The following is a 16776-nucleotide window of genomic DNA, read 5'->3' as shown; positions in this document are numbered from 1 at the left end:
ACATGTTTTCTTTTTCTTTGCAATAATGAAACAATATCTTGTACTTGATCCCAAATAAGATATAATTAATCCTGGAGGCAAAACATTAAATTATTTTCAAGTAGACTTATGGGAGAATGTAATAAAAGTCATAAATGGACAAAAGATGCACACAAATAAGAATAAAAATACACATTTTGCAATGTAATATTGTTCATTGGACTGTTATTGCATTGCGAATTCAAATTACACATTGCAAATTTTTAAGGCATGCTTGAAAGTGGCGTAATATGTTGGAGCAAACGTAACAACTTTTTCATTAAGAAGTTTTATTGCACACACTGTGCAAACAATAACATTCACAAACTTTCTTTCACTTTCAGAAGTGGTCGCTAAATAGTTTTCGCGTTCCCAAAGCCCATATTAAATTCCTGCAAAGGCAAATTTGTTTGCACAGAGGCATACATTTTCGCATTGCAAATAATTTTATGTTATCAACTTTTATTACATTACCCCCTTAAAGTATGGAGATTCAAATTAAGGAAGGACCACTTGTAGGAGGTACAATGGCCAAAATAAACATTCAGTGAAATATACAGTTGTTTTCCTCCCCCTAAGGTATACCAATATCATCCAAAAGGAAGGGAGCTGCTTCAATTTCCAACTGGTTTATTTACTTTTGGCATGCCAGTACAATTACACATTCCAGGCACATCAAATTCTCTGCAGTTGGCGTACAATTCTCCGTAGCAGTTTTCCATGAATAACACAGTTCCAGTTTATTAGTGATAAGGCCATAATGATGCCTCAGGAGGATACCATGTGAGTAACCTATTTCATGAGTTTTTCACAAGTTCTATACTAGTTAGTCAACAACTGTTGAAACAGACACAAATTAGGCTCTCCACGTATGCTTTTTTTATTTTTTAATTTTATTGGACTGCATGGTAAAATCTCAATTCTACAGTAAAAAAAGCCAGAGGATGGCTTTTTTTTTCTTTTTATTAATTGTGTAACATGAAACCCACAATGAGTAATTAACTAATTAGAAATTAATAGCATTGCTTTCTAAGCAACAATTTATGTCTTGAGAATGTGCAGGGTCATAAAAACAGATGGGAAGCTTGCATGGTTTGTAATAAAGGAGCACACTGTGTGTGTAGTTTCAAGGCCTTTGTGAACTACTGTCATGGGCAGGCTGTTTTTAAAAATAAAAGCGCTCTAAAAAGCATTTTAAATTAAAGGAGAAAGAAAAGGTAAAAACTAAGTAAGCTTTATCAGAAAAGTCTATGTAAATACAGCCATAAGCACTCACAAAAATGCTGCACTGACTTCTCTGTCAAAAGATTTGTTCTGTCTGTAATTTATGTGCCAGAGACAGGCAGCTCTCTGCTCTCTCCCCTCTCCTGCTCCCCCCTCCCTCAAGAATGCTAAGAACTCCCTCCCCCCCCTTAGGAATGTGGATCTGAGCCAATCAGCAGGAAGCTGACTCATAGGGGCACATTTACTACTCCCCGAATCTGAATCCCGAATGGGAAAAAAACGGATTGGAAACGAAAATTTAGCAATTTTTTTCGTCGCCGTCGCAATTGTTTCGTATTGCGCTATAGTAAACGGCGGAAAAACCAATCCAAATGTTTCGCGACGGCGGCGAAAAAGTTGCGAAAAATATACGATAAAGTCGTAACGGCGACGAAAAAGTCATGCAAAATTCGAAACAATCGTGACGGCGACCAAAAAATCACAAAACTACCGATCATTACGAAAAAAATGCATTCGGACAGTTTCAGATGTTCATGGATTAGTAAATGTGCTCCATAGTCTTACAAACTGAGCATGTTCACTTGGTCTGGGTGTCTGTGCAGGAGTGAGGCATTATGGGAACTTTCTTTACAGAGCTCAGTGTTTTTTCTTCCTGTTTGGCTTCTGATCATCTGAACAGGTGAAATATGGGGAGAGCAAGATTTGTTAAAGGAGAACTAAACTCTAAAAATGAATATGGCCAGAAATGTCATATTTTATATACTGAACTTATTGCGGTAGCCTTACGGTTCAGTGGGGGTCATTTATAAAGTTTGCGCAGCTCATATTTTTTCGCAAACAGTTGTTTGCGCATGTTTTCCTCTTAAGGCTTAAATTTTGCCCTGCTGTGCCCATTTTTCGTTTTTTTTGTGAATCACAGTAAAATGCAAAATGCACACAAAAATTCACAAATGAGATTGCGATTTGTGAATGTAAATTTGAGAATATTTTTTCTGCTACAAAAGTGGTGGGTAACTCGGACGCAGAGTGTGCGCATAAATGTTTGCAATTTGCAAATATGCCATATTCAAAAAGTACATTTGCACTGCAAATAAAAATGTCATTATTATGCTTGCACATTAAATGCACCAGTCTTGCCCAGCTTTATAAATATAAACACGGGCAGGGCAAATATGTTCACTGTGCAAATAATTCAGTGCTGCACAATTTTTATAAATGACCCCCAGCATGTCTATAACCATAAAGATCCAGGCACTCAAAGTTGTGCATGGAAGCTCCCCATCTTGGATTTTGTTAGAAGTATCAGTGTCAATGCAAGTGCTCACTGCGCTCTGGGCAGCTATTGAGAGGCTAAGCTTAGGGGCCGTGCTAAGCTTAGCTGCCATGTGCTAATAATCTGAAATATACAGTATAAATATTTCAGAGCCTCATATTGTGACATTTATATTCCATATATACATTATATTGCGTGTCGGTCCCTAAGCTCAGTAACTGACTGAGCAGGAAAGAAGATGGAGAGCTACTGTGGCATATTCAGAGGCACAGATCTTCCCTGTTTAAAAGTATGATGGTATAACTTTTATAGTGATACTTGTATACACAGCATTTTACATTATTACAATCCATGCAGATGAAGGGAAAAACATTGTAATGAATACAAAATGCACATAAACTTTTACAAAGACTGTGCCCAATGTATGATAGGAGACAGGAGGATGATGGTTCCTACCCCATAGAGCATGTTACCATTCACAGTGTTTTGGGCATTGGTCCAGAAATGTCAAGAATGAATCAATGCTTTGCTAGTGCTCCAAAAGGGTAGGATTTGAGTTTGTTTTGAGTTGTGTTGATTTTGGACATGGCAAGATTTCACTAATTTAACCAAAGCAATCATGACCTTGAAGAAACCTCGAAAAACCTTGAAGAAATGTAATCTCATTCTTATCTGGGCAGTGTGATTATACCACATACCAGTTGGGCTTTTCAAATAACTTTTTTTTTTTTGTGTAAAAAATGAATTTGGGGCTACACACGTGTCCAAACAGTTCATTCAGAAACAGCCAGGTTGAACCACAGGCATGCACAAAACATACTTAAAAATATGTCCCTTAAGAGACTTTACAAGAGACTGGTGATCTTTCCTTCTGGAGAACTGTGCTGAGCTCTGAGCCTTGTCTATCTGTGCCAAAAAATCACAGAAAGTATGGAATAAGTAATGCCTAATTACCCAGCAAGCATGATCAGAACAACACAATTGCTTAATAATATATGATGATATTTAAAATAGAGAATTTAGAACAAATTCTTAGTTGAAATGTGAGGGGTGTCCAGATGCAGCTCCTGGTGCTTGGTACATACTTGATATACCTGCTAAATAGATGATAAATACTGGGACAAGAATATACAGGTATGGGACCTGTTATCCAAAATGCCTGGGGTTTTCTGAATAAGGGGTCCTTCTATAATTTGGATCTCCATACCTTAAGTCTACTTAAAAATCATTTAATCATTAAATAAACCCAATAGGATTGTTTTGCTTCCAATAAGGATTAATTCTATCTTAGCTGGGAGCAAGAACACGGTACTGTTTTATTATTACAGACAAAAAGGAATTCATTTTTAGAACTGTAATTATTTGATTAAAATGGAGTCTATGGGAGAAGACCTTTCCATAAATCAGAGCTTTCTGGATAACAGATCCCATACCTGTAGTTTATTAGTCAGGCCTGGGCAAGCTTTCCATTCTTGTAGCACTGCTTTGTCATAAAGATTGTACTCACTTGATGCCATTTAGATTTCTTATTTGTATAGATGTGGGTAAAGATCTTTACAATAACAATACACAATAAAAGGGAGACAGTAATCCAAAACAATGCATCATGTTTAGTTAAATAGATTACCACTAAAAACAATAAATGTACAATATTTCTAATAAAATATCTTTTTTTGTTGCTCAAAGGATTATATTTTCCCTGCTCCTTCCAGTCACAAAATGCTAGCTGTCTGTAGAAGGAAATTGTGCAGGGTCAGAAATCCTTATCTAAATTATTAATCACTGCTCTACAGTCTCAGAAGATAATAAAGTTAAAGACATAATATAATTATATGGCTTATTTTCATTGCCTTCTCCACTTTTCTTGTTTAAACAAATCATGATGGGAAGCCAGTAAGAAGGCTCAGGTGTACCAGAGAAAATTCAGGATGGTAATTGATATTTTTTGGAACAGAATCAGATCAAAGCTACTTACTTTTATTAACCATTTAAGTGTTGTAGGAAGTAGACTCTACAGTGTTGGAGAGCTGGGAGAAAGATATGGGTACCCAAGACTGCCTAAAGCCAACCTGTGCCTTTGACCCACTGATTCCCCCATTGTTGTTATTTGTCACCACTGCTTGTGCAAGTGCTCCAGTGGTGGAAACTGTGTAATTTCCCGTTGCCCCCTCCAATTGCCCACCTAGGCAACTGTCTACCCTGCCTACCCCTGGTACCCACCATGAAAGCTGTCGCTCATCTGCTAAAGTGAAAGCGCTGTAGATTCTTTCTATTCAAGTTATTTTCACTGCACTATCAATTAGACAGTCAGGTTATATGATAGTATACCAAGGTGATGTTGTCGAGACTAAAGGTGGCCATACACGCACCGATATTATCGTACGAAACCTCGTTTCGTACGATAATCGGTGCGTGTATGGCATGTCGGCGAGTCGACCGATATCGCAGGAAGCTGCCGATATCGGACGACTCGCCGATCGGACAAGTTTGAAAACTTTTGATCGGGCGCCATAGAAGGCGCCTGACCAAAATTTCTCCTTCAGAGCTGAATCGGCAGAAGGAGGTAGAAATCCTATTGTTTCTACCTCCTTACCTGCCGATTCAGCCCTGAATGGTGTGTGGCGGATCTTACGATGTTTCGTGCGACCGATGGTCGTACGAAACATCGTCGGATCGCCACGTGTATGGCCACCTTTAGACATATCAGCCTTATCTCTTGAAAGCAAAGTGAATTATAGATTGTAACACAAGTTATTTTTTTTTGCCCGGTACAGTTTTGCAGAAAAATTTGCAGTTTCGCTAGTGGTGAAATTTTTTGCAAATCCACATTACAATTTTACCATGCGGTCTGTTTTGCAGAACAAAAAATGTGGCCTGTTGTGATGGAAAAACCCCCAACATCATTATCTACCCTATGCCCTCCACATCAATAAATGGGATGGATGCCTTAACCCTTCTATCTAAGGAGGAGCAGTCCAAGCATGGGTTTGGAAGCAATTGGCATCATGGGAGCCTTTTTCCCTAGGAAAAACAGTTGTGGCATAATGAAAATGAACTTCCCTATAAGGAGGAGCAATCCAATGGGCTTTGGCGAATCAAAACATTCCTACACTACTGTAGATTCTAAGTGTCTGGGTAATCATTTTTCCTATTGCAAAAATAATACTGTGCCCAGCACCTAATTCAAATCCTACTGTGACAATAAATAGCCAAACAATATTAAACTTTGTGTACAAAATGACATTGTAAATTATAAAACAATAGTGATTACGTGTAGATGGCTTTTTATTTACTTTGAAAACATAAAAAAAGAAACCACATATAACACAAGGCAAGACTTGCCCTATTTGAATCAATAACTTTGGCAACTTTTTCATGGCTGGCAGAATGGAATTTTCATGTTGTTGTTCTATGCCATTGTTGCCACACACTTACAGACTTTTTTCATAAAGAGAACTGCCATACTGGTGACTTATAACAGCAGGTGAATAAATCATGTGTTCTATATCATAGAAACTCAGCCACCTATAGAAAAAGTCAGAGAATAATATTTCTGTTTTTAGAAGAAATGTAATGTGGCATATCCTAGGAAACCGGAGCAGTGCCTTTCCTTTCTCAGCCCTTTGAATTCTGGAGCAGAACCCTTGTCTCTGCATGTGGCATTGAAGAAAATATGTTTAAAAAGAGACAATAATGTTTCCTTTCAGTGGAGCAATCAATTACTAAATACACTCCAGTAAAAAAGGAGCTTTCGGGATCATTAAAATTGATATATAAAGTCAGAAAAGCAGGAAAGATGCAATACAATAGATACAATGACAAACAAAAAGATAGCAAGATGTCAAGTGGTTGCTTTTGCAGTTGGCTGCAGTTATAGGATAGATGCAGTTTATGTTTGATAGCTGGCCTACTGGGATATGTAGTTCAATGGGGGGATGAAAGCCCTTGGTTGTTCATTTCATTGCACAACTATGGCTATATCCAGAGTGTTCCCTATTTATCTTAAGTTGCAGTAAATATGCCACCCCCGTGTACTGCATCCTGCGGTGCCGTCCATTAACAACCTCCAAAGTATGTGTCATTTTCCACAACACAGCACGTCAGGTAGCCTTTCTCTAAAATGCCAAATGTAAAAGTAAAACATGTTAAGCTGTGTGCTCAAAAGAAAATACAAGAACAGTTTTGAATCTTAAAAGCAGCTATCCTGATACTGATACAGAAAATCTCAGCAAAAGCTGAACACTGAGGACGAGAATTTTTCTCTATTCTTACTTGCAAACCTGTATGCTTATACATAGCTTAGCTTGAGTTAATTGCTTTATATATGCAGATAGTTTTAAAGATGCAGATAAATGCAGATGAGGCACCTCAATAGTCTCTGCTGCAGTTATACTCTTATTTTAATTCCTCTGGACCCCCTGGCCCAGTCTACAGTCTAAGAATAAGTACAAAGACAGCCACTTTTTAGCTGCAATGTGGCAATATAATAGACATTTAGGAACACAATGGTCCAGATTTTCTAATACGTGGATTATGAAACTCTAATCTACCGCTTGTATATAAATTCTCTAATTTCCCTGAATTCCCTGAACTTAAGGAAACAGGTCCCCACAACTGATGGCAGTTTTCATCTCTGCCAGGCAGACAAACCCTTTGCCAAAGGTATATATGACTTTCAACTTAATCAGGATTTAGTTTTGCTTTTAGATCTTAACTAGATTTAAACATGTAGGGGACTGGTAAATAGGTTGCCCTTTTTAACTGGCAGTCCCCTAGTACTTTAGACACCTAAGGGGGATCCTTTTCCAAGAAGGGAAGTAAGCCACTTCACTTGGTCAAAATATGACCAGTGTAGTTAACTAGTTTAGCCACAAGAAGGCATTATTTTAAAATATATAAGTGGAACCCTCATGGGTTCTGGAGCGATCTTGGAGAGGATAGTGGTCAGTGTCGAACTGGCCAACCAGGATACCAGGAAAACTCCCGGCGGGCCCAGGTGTCAGTGGACCCTCCTGCTCATAACCATTTGGCCTGCTTCATGATCATTCCCTATTTCTGAATGGGAACAAAGAGGAGAAATAGATGCTAGTATGTAAATAAAAGAGACTAGGAGAATAAAGACCCTGTAATAACCCCACAGACTTATTCAATGAGCAATTCTATTCAAAAGTTCAACTGTCACATTAAAAATAACTTTTATCCTAGGGACTCGCAAGGTGAACATATCAGGATGTTTCAAAAACTGGTACAACAGGACTTTGATAATCTGTTCACTAGCACTTTGAAATCTAAAGGGAACCTCACACGGGAAGAATCTATTGCCCTACGTGCCCTGACGAAAGACCATTCCATTATCATTAAACAGGCAGATAAGGGAGGTGGTATTGTTATACAAAATAAAAAAGATTACTTTAAAGAGGCCGATAGGATTTTGGGTGATAATATTGTGTATGAAAAATTAACTTTTGATCCAACCAAATCTTTCATTAAAGAATTGGATATCTTTTTGAAGACAGCAAAGACAGCGGGCACTATTGAAGATAGGGAGTTTAATTTTCTTTGTACACGCTATCCCAGAATACCTCTATATTACCATCTTCCTAAGATACACAAAAACTCCAGCCAACCACCGGGGAGACCAATTATTTCCGGTATCAATTCACTGACTTGCAATCTCTCAGAGTTTGTGGACCACTTCCTACAGGAAGTGGTCATTAAACAAAAGTCATACTTGAGGGACACGATCGATCTGCTTAATAAATTAAAAAATTTATGTTGGAAAGATACCTATAGATGGATCACATGCGATGTAGCTGCCCTGTATACCAATATCCCACATGATAGTGGGGTAGAGGCTATTAGACGAAAATTGAACACAGAAAGTACCCTCTCTCAGGCTCTCCAATCCTTTATATTGGAAAGTATTTCATTTATTCTTACGCATAACTACTTTATGTTTAATAATGTGTTCTATTTACAAAAACAGGGCACAGCAATGGGTAGCAAGTTTGCACCATCCTATGCCAACCTTTATATGTCAGTGTGGGAAGACATGTACATTTGGGGGTCACCTACTTTTAACAAACACATTATTTTGTACACCAGATATATCGATGATTTACTTTTTATCTGGGATGGCCCAGAGGAGCTAATGAAGGATTTTATCGCTCATATCAATTTGAACACCTTTAATTTAAAGTTTACTGCTGATATGAGTGCCACCAAAGCAGATTTCTTGGATTTGACCCTTTTCAGTCTAAATGGTAAGATAGAGACTAAATTATTCTGTAAACCTATGGACCGTAACGGCCTACTACATGCCACCAGTAACCATCATACACAGTGGATTAGGAATTTTCCCAAGGGACAATATTTGCGAGCAAGAAGAAATTGCTCAAGACCAACTGATTTTATGAGGGAATGTGCTATTTTAGAGGAGAGATTTCTCAATAAGGGATACAAACCTTCTTGGCTAAAGGAGGTGGAATATCAGGCCTTAAACAAGGATAGAGACCTTTTACTAAAGAAAAAACAAAAAGAGACAACTTTTTTGGGTGACACTAACCCTAGTAACTGTAATTTTAATTTCTATACTAAATGGAGATAGCTGCATTCTAATACCCGTCATATGTATTGATTGAAGTGATTTTATAGATTTTTTAGTTGTTATCTTTCCCTTTGTATTACAAAAAGTTTTTGGCTGTATTATTTTTAGTTATTTACACGTTTAGGTTTTATACTTTTTATTATATTTTTTCATTTTAATATAATATATTTTTTGTATATTCTTTATTTATCATTTTAACATGGGATAGGTGGGGGTACAGAAAGGAAGGGGGGGGGGAGAGGGAATAAACAACATATTTTACAGTCAGCTTTATAGTTCACAGCTAACAACAAGTTCTTACTATATCGTTCTATTTTAATATAATATATTATTCCCCTTTTTATAACTTGATGATAAGCCCTTGTTATGGTCATAGTCACTACAGCATTGTGCGTCGCTATGGCAACGCGCATGCTGGATTGTTAGCAAGAAGAACAGTATTCAAGTAACCTCAGCATTGGGCATTACATTTACATTACATTACATTAACATTTATTTATAAAGCGCCAACATATTCCGCAGCGCTGTACAATAAGTGGGTTACATACATTGGACATACAGAGTAACATATAAAGCAATCAATAACCGATACAAGAGGTGAAGAGGGCCCTGCCCAAAAGAGCTTACAATCTACAAGGAGAAAGGGTTGAGACACAAGGTGTGGGAATGGGCATGACCAGAGTTGTGAGAGGTGGGGCACAGGGTATTGCTAAACTAGATTAGGGTAAGCCTCTCTAAATAAATGTGTTTTTAGAGATTTCTTGAAGGCAGAGAGATTGGGAGAAAGTCTGACAGTTTGTGGGAGCGAATTCCAGAGAAGGGGGGCAGCCCTTGCAAAGTCTTGAATGCGAGCGTGTGAGGAGGGAATGAGAGAGGAGTTGAGGAGCAGGTCAGTAGAGGAGCGTAACAAGCGGGTTGGATGGTATCTAGAGATGAGTTCAGAGATGTAGGGTGGGGCAGAGTTATGGACTGCTTTAAATGTGAGGGTCAATAGCTTGAATTTTATCCTGGATGGTAGGGGAAGCCAGTGCAGGGATTGGCAGAGCGGCATGGCAGAGGAAGAGCGGTTGGAGAGGTGTATGAGCCTGGCAGCAGTATTCATTATGGACTGGAGAGGGGACAGTCTTTGGAGGGGAAGGCCAATTAATAGGGAGTTACAGTAGTCCAGGCGAGATATTATAAGAGAGTGAATAAGAATTTTGGCAGCATCTTGTGTGATAAATGATCGGATTTTGGAGATATTTCTTAGGTGAAAGTGACATGATTTGATAAGTGATTGGATATGAGGGGTGAAGGACAGGGCAGAATCAAGGATAACCCCGAGGCACCGGGCCTGGGAAGATGGGGTGATGGTAGAATTGTTAACCGTTATAGATACCTCGGGAACAATGTGGGCGTTGGATGGGGGAAAGAGAACCAGTTCAGTTTTAGAGAGGTTTAATTTCAGGTAACGTTGGAACATCCAAGTGGAGATAGCAGACAGGCAGGAAGAGACGCGAGTTAGAAGCTCTGGGTTGAGATCAGGAGAGGAAAGATAGATCTGAGTATCGTCAGCATAGAGGTGGTACTGAAAGCCAAAAGAACTGATTAGTTTGCCAAGTGAGGAGGTATAGAGAGAAAATAGTAAGGGGCCCAGGACAGAGCCTTGAGGAACCCCAACAGAAAGAGGCAGGGGAGAAGATGATTCCCCATTGTAAGAGACACTGAAGGATCGATCTGAGAGATAAGATGAAAACCAGGATAAGGCAGTGTCACGAAGGCCAAGAGAGCGGAGAGTCTGGAGGAGAAGAGGGTGATCCACAGTGTCAAAAGCAGCAGAGAGATCGAGAAGTATTAGTAGCGAGTAGTGTTTTTTGGCTTTAGCCGAAAGGAGGTCATTTGTTAGTCGGGTTAGAGCAGTTTCTGTGGAGTGTTGTTGTCTAAAACCAGATTGTAGGGGATCCAGGAGGTTATTGTCAGAGAGGAATAGCGTCAGTCGGTTGTATACTAGGCGCTCAAGCAGTTTGGAGATGAATGGGAGCAGAGAGATAGGTCGGAGGTTAGTAGGATTGGAAGGATCTAGGGAGGGTTTTTGCTATGCATTGCTATGGTAACGCGCATGCTGGAGGTGGATTGATATTAAGGTACATAACAAGTATTTGGCTACCGCACCCCACTCCAATACATATGTCCCCACCACTGTTAGGTCCAAACTCGTTGTTCAGCGTTATGCGTATCTATGGCAACACACACACTTGATATTATTGGTTCTGCATCAGTAACATTATTGGCTCTCTCCCTGAGTAGGCGCTTATGTGCGCAATGAGGCAGGTTTTCAGTAGACGGCAGGGGTCATGGAGTTTGAGGCACCCGTGGTTATGTTAAGCGTTACCATGGCAACACACCGTGTTATACAAAGCCTCTGCCGTTAGACACCGAAGAAAAGGAAATGCCAATTCGGCACCATACTTGTGCATAGTATAGTACCAATCCTTCAAGTACCTCTTGTGGCCCTATTTTTGGATCCCCATGGTAACAAATTTATGTGGGGCGCTACGTTTACTTATATATCATCAGAGACACTTACTCCTTTTATAGTATAGATGAGCCTGCAGGTAGACACCTGATGACGTCATAATCGTCAGACAGAAGTTTTACACGAGGCACAGACCCCTTACAACAGGGCTATATAAGGATGATCACTTGTGGTATATGACCATTTGATTTTTGCTCCTGAGGAAGTGTACCGCCAAGTACACGAAACGCGTTGGGCTTTTAAGATCCTGTATTTCACTGCATCTTGTAAGTTTTATTCATTTTATCAGTTTTTCTATAATAAATAATATTGCACCAGTTGCTGTTCTTCTCTTTGTGCCTGAGGATACAGCTACAATCTGCAATAAGATACATCAGATTCATTCTGCACGTGGATACAGTTACAATCTACATCAGGATACAATACTCATTCATCTAGTTACATGTTGCAATTGAGCACATTATATTCGTTTGGTCCATCAACACTGCCATCTGGTAAGCAGTTAGTATTACTGCACTGTGGTGTTTGTGTAAATTAATTGAGCACAAGTTCCCTTATATGGTGACAAGGGATCACTCCGTATAAACGTTGTTGCACTACTATATGTTTTTGTTTTCCAACATATACGCTCTGGCTATTTACATCGTAGGAGAATAAAGAGGTTGGGCCTAAGGTCTAAAGTTTTCTGGCGGGCCCCTGGGGTCCCAGTCCGACACTGATAGGAGGTGCAGGTATAGCTAGTGTTAGATTAGGCTGGTAAAAGCTCACACTAGGGGGCACATTTATCAAAGTACGATTGAGTCCGAATACAAAAAAACTGTGTGCGACTTTTCCGTACATTTGCGTGACTTTTTCGTACTTTGAGATTTAATCCGAATTTTTCCCATTTCGAACTCGTACTTTGATGAATGTGCCCCTAGGTGTGACATAGTAGAGGTTAGTTAGTGAGCAGCTTTTGTAAGAGTACCAATTTACCATAAGATAACAAACATTTAATTCTTATTGCATTTTGCTTTTGGCCCTTGCATTGAAGCTAGTTTGGGCAATCTTTACCAGCAAAGTTCAAGGGTTATTGCAAACATAATCCATACATTGCTGTTCCTTAGAAGGCCGGTCCCCCCAATACATAATTCCAAATTATTTTCTATCATGTTAGTTGGGCAAAATAAACTTAACTTTTATATAAATTATATAAATCTTGTTTCCTGCAGCCTTGGAATTCACAGTTACAGCAAGCAGGCAGGCCTCATTTTGTGGACAGTGTTATTAAGGCAAGTTTTATATCACCCCAAAATATTGTGTATGCACCAGAATGGGGGACCATTATCCATGCCCATGCACAGGCAACACAATTATATCCCATGAGGAGGGAGAGGGATGTGAGGAATGCAGTGAAATCTAGCAGGATATCTAGAAACAGTCCAATAATCTCAGCCTGTACATGCATGATATAAAACACATTATTAGAGAAGGTCTAGGCTCCTATTGATCTGAGAAATCATGCAGGGTTGTTAATAAGGGAGATTTACACTTATTTATAACAATTGATCTGGAACAGAATTCCCATGCATTTAAACTATTTTTGAAATCATTAAGATCAATATCAATATTTATTAATAGAGCATTCAGAATGCAGTATCCAATGCCATACAAAATAACTATTGGTCTGGTATGTAGAATCTCATAGAAGGTAATAGTTATTCCTGTTGATGGAGTAACTATCCATATTTATCGATTTAGCCTTTTCCTAGTACATCAATCAAAATAAGAGCAGTTCGAAAGGATTTTTTCTGAACCATTATAATATCATTGGATTAATTATTGAGGATGATAAATCCCCAAATCAGCCTCCTACTTTGCCTTGGCACTTGATATACAACCCTAATTCTCTGTAACAGTGATCTGACTTTCCATTCTGCAGCCAGCTGCTAACAGCAAATGTCATTTTCAGCGACGGCTCCGTCTGGAAGAATTGCTTTTATCGGGTCTCCTGCCTTTAAACACAGATGCCTGATGGCATGGAGTCAAAGGGTTTAATTGCCTACATTGATGAAATATTAAAATAACTGATAAGTTTTGGTCTGCTTTCAAGAAAAAAAATCAAAACCTAAAGTGCAATATCATTACTGCATAATCCCTAAAGCACAGAAGGAGTGCTGCGAGTCCGACCGCAGAGACAGATAATGATATACCACATTAAATACACCAAGCAATAACAATATTTACATAGCTTTTATTCATTTACTTGAATTAGGGACACAACCACCATTAATCCTCCGGATAATTTCACTGACAAGAAGATAGATATTTAGGCGTCAGGTTCTGCATAGTCTTATATGACATTTACTCTTGTTCCAAGAAATGCTGAAAATATATATATATGCATATATTTATAGTGCTATTTATTAAAGCAAGACAGAATTTTAGAACAGTTTATAAATATTTTAACTGAAAGGCAAGCTACAATAAGGATAGGGACAGGGGCAGATGTTAGGTGTAACTAGGCATGGTCAGGGGTGGATAGAGGTTTTGTCTATTAGGATACAATTACATTCAATATAAGGCCATACTACTGAGGTTGAATAAAAACCACAGAGTGGCAGTGGCATACAGTTACATTCAATATAAAGCCATACCATTTAGGCTGCTTTCAAGAAAAACAGCCTAAATGGATGTCTCACAATGATTTACTCAGCTCTGCTGGACAAGGCAGCCCCCACAAAATGATTTGGAACGTCGGGGTGAGCAGGTTATTTGTAACTGACAGTTATATATTTTAGAGACTTAAATTAAAAGTTTGGTATTTTGTATATAAAAGGTGTATTGTATTAATCTTTCCATATGTTTAGGGCTAGAAAAGTTGTACATTATGTTTTGGGTTTCTGTACCAGCCCAAGGTAACCACAGCCCTTTAGCAGGGAAGATCGGTGCCTCCAAAGATGCTCCAGTAGCCCCCATCTTCTTTTCTGCTGATTCCCTTCACATGCTCTGTGCTGCTGTCTGTTACTGAGCTTAGGGACCAACACACAATATACTGTATATATAAAATATATGTAGGGACCCATAGGGTTAAATACACCTTTAAGAGTGTAAGGCAGTTAGGGTTGAGCTAAAAAGAGCACTTCTGAGCTCCTACATAGGACTTGCAGTTTTGGAGGTATCTCTCCCAGGCCACATTGCCTGTAGTGTAAGGATCCAAGTGAATAGGGAATCAGGCTAGAGAATTCCCTGAGGGATCCACTACGGGGTGTGGCAGAGGTGAAGTGAGATTCCTGCCAATTTGTTCGCAGGGGAGTGTCAGTCTGTATTACACGCTGCATGTGGTGTTGCCTGAACCACTTACCTCTGAGAAACCATGTGTGAGTAAAAAAAAACGTTCCACTTAGCGAAGTCCAATTCTGGTTAAGTCCAGAGTACCCCATGTTCTACTGGTACTAGTCTGGGAAGGCAGTTATTGAGCCAAAATAGGTTATATATAAATGTCCCAATATATGTCTGATTAGATTTAGTTTCATTTATTCACATTTAATGAAACCAGTGCAGTTTGCATTAGAATTTAATAACCAGCCCTGTAACATCAGCTTATATGACAGACAAACCTACTATTTCTAATTTGAAACAACCCCTAAACTTCTCAACAGCTACTCAATGAATATGTGAGTGTCGCATACACTTCCGTAACCGTAAAGAACTTAATCATTGCTGCTACTGAGATTCTGAACTTAAAGCTAGTGCAATAAGTTCAGTATATAAAATATTGCATTTTTAGCCATATATATTTTTAGAGTTAAGTTTTGCTTTAAGTCACAAACATTTTGTAGTTAAAGACCTGCTACTTGTCCTTAAAAAACATTTTCTATGGTAAGAAAAAGACTTCAAGACTGTATTTGAAAATATAAGAAAAAAATGTCTACAAAGAAAATGTATTTTTACCTTTCTTCTGCACTTCCAGCTGGCAGTAAGACTGCCTACAGGGTCAACAACAAAATTCTACAGTGATATCTCGCATTAGCTTTACACAGTTGCGCCGGCTGCCAGAGGCTTAGCTGACCGCACAACCCATGTTTTTGCTCACACAATTTGTTGCCTAGAAAATTTTGTGTTAAAATCTCCATTGGGTGGGGGAGTGCAGCTTCAAAAATACAAGGCAAAGTAATACATTTATAACTATGACCATTATTGTGTGCATGGTTTGAATACTCTTATATTCAATCTGTAGTAGGATATTAGTTTCATATTAGGTTTTATTAGTGCTATGAGTGGTGTGCAAACTACAATTGCTGATACATTTTGCTGTGTTTTCCCATAATTCCAGAATAACTTTTATCAAAATAATGTGTGTACCTGATACTTTATGCACAAATCTGCTGTGTGTATTGTCACAGCCTGAACTGGAAACCCTTCATTTACTGACACCTTCAAGGTGACAGTAGCTCCAGGGTTACCCTGCAATTGTGCACAAGTCATCAGGACTGATTTGGAGGGTGCAGTTGCACCTAGCACAAATACATCTAAGTGCATTTTAATTAATAAATGGCATCAATTTGATTAAACATTGTATGTATTTTTGCTAGGCCAAAAATGTGGCTATGTTTCTAAATAAGCTCCATTGTCCAAAGTGAGTGGATTGAGTGATACATTTCAGCATTTAAAGCGGACCTGTCACCCTAAGAAATAACTCCAAATTATTTTCTATATTGTTAGTTGAGCAAAATAAACTTTACTTACTCTATATAAATAATATAAATCTTGTTTCCTTCCGTCTTGGAATTACTCAATCAAAGCAAGCAGGCAGGCACCATTTTGTGGACACTGTTATTAAGGCAAGCTTTGTATCATGCCAAAATCTTGTTTCTGTGCCAGAATGGGGGACCTGATACCCATGCCCATGCACTGGCTACACAATCGGATGAGGAGGAGGGAGGGGAAACATTAGATGTGCAGTGACATCTAGGAAGTGCTGAATGGAAAGCTAAAGTTATTGTCTGCCCCGCCTCTATGCCTAAGGCATAGAGGCGGGGCAAGCAATATATGATTGACAGCTGTGATTTTTAAATGCCTTTATAATGGGTTTGGATGTGTTAATATAAAAATGAATTTGGGTTTCATGTTTAATTTGAACAGGATTTTTATTATACA

Source organism: Xenopus tropicalis, chromosome 2 (genome assembly GCF_000004195.4).
Source record: "Xenopus tropicalis strain Nigerian chromosome 2, UCB_Xtro_10.0, whole genome shotgun sequence".
Taxonomy (NCBI): domain Eukaryota; kingdom Metazoa; phylum Chordata; class Amphibia; order Anura; family Pipidae; genus Xenopus; species Xenopus tropicalis.
Note: the sequence above shows the minus strand (reverse complement) of the source record.